The following is a 527-nucleotide window of genomic DNA, read 5'->3' as shown; positions in this document are numbered from 1 at the left end:
CCTTTTTCACCTCGTATGTTATTCTTAGGCCTTCTGTTTTTCACATATCATCTGATAGAGTACAATAGTTTATATTGTGGCACGTCATTTTAAAATGTTATTTCTTGTGATACCTACCTTCAATAGAGAGTTAATTATAAATGTTCTCCGTTGATACTTTGCCTTGTTATTTCTTATGGAAAAAGGGAGAGAAGAAAAAGATGACCATTAGCTTATTATTAGATATATAGTGTTGGCTTTACTTTATATGGAATATAATAAGCTTTGGAATATGATAATACCCTTTCACTTTTCTTTTATCATTCCGTTAAAGCATTCACAATGGCCTTACTAAATTTATTAGTCAAAATAATTAAAAAATTACATTTTTCTATTTTAACTATTTATTTTTTCAAAGCACTTTTATCAACCTTAACATTTTAACTATCTCATTTCACTATTCTATTTAAAAATAAAAAATAAAAAAAATTATTTATTCTTTTTCCACAAATTTAATCTGAACCCGTTGAAAATTGCTTAAAATAGGC

Source organism: Corylus avellana, chromosome ca2, assembly GCF_901000735.1.
Source record: "Corylus avellana chromosome ca2, CavTom2PMs-1.0".
In the NCBI taxonomy this organism is placed as follows: Eukaryota; Viridiplantae; Streptophyta; class Magnoliopsida; order Fagales; family Betulaceae; genus Corylus; species Corylus avellana.
Note: the sequence above shows the minus strand (reverse complement) of the source record.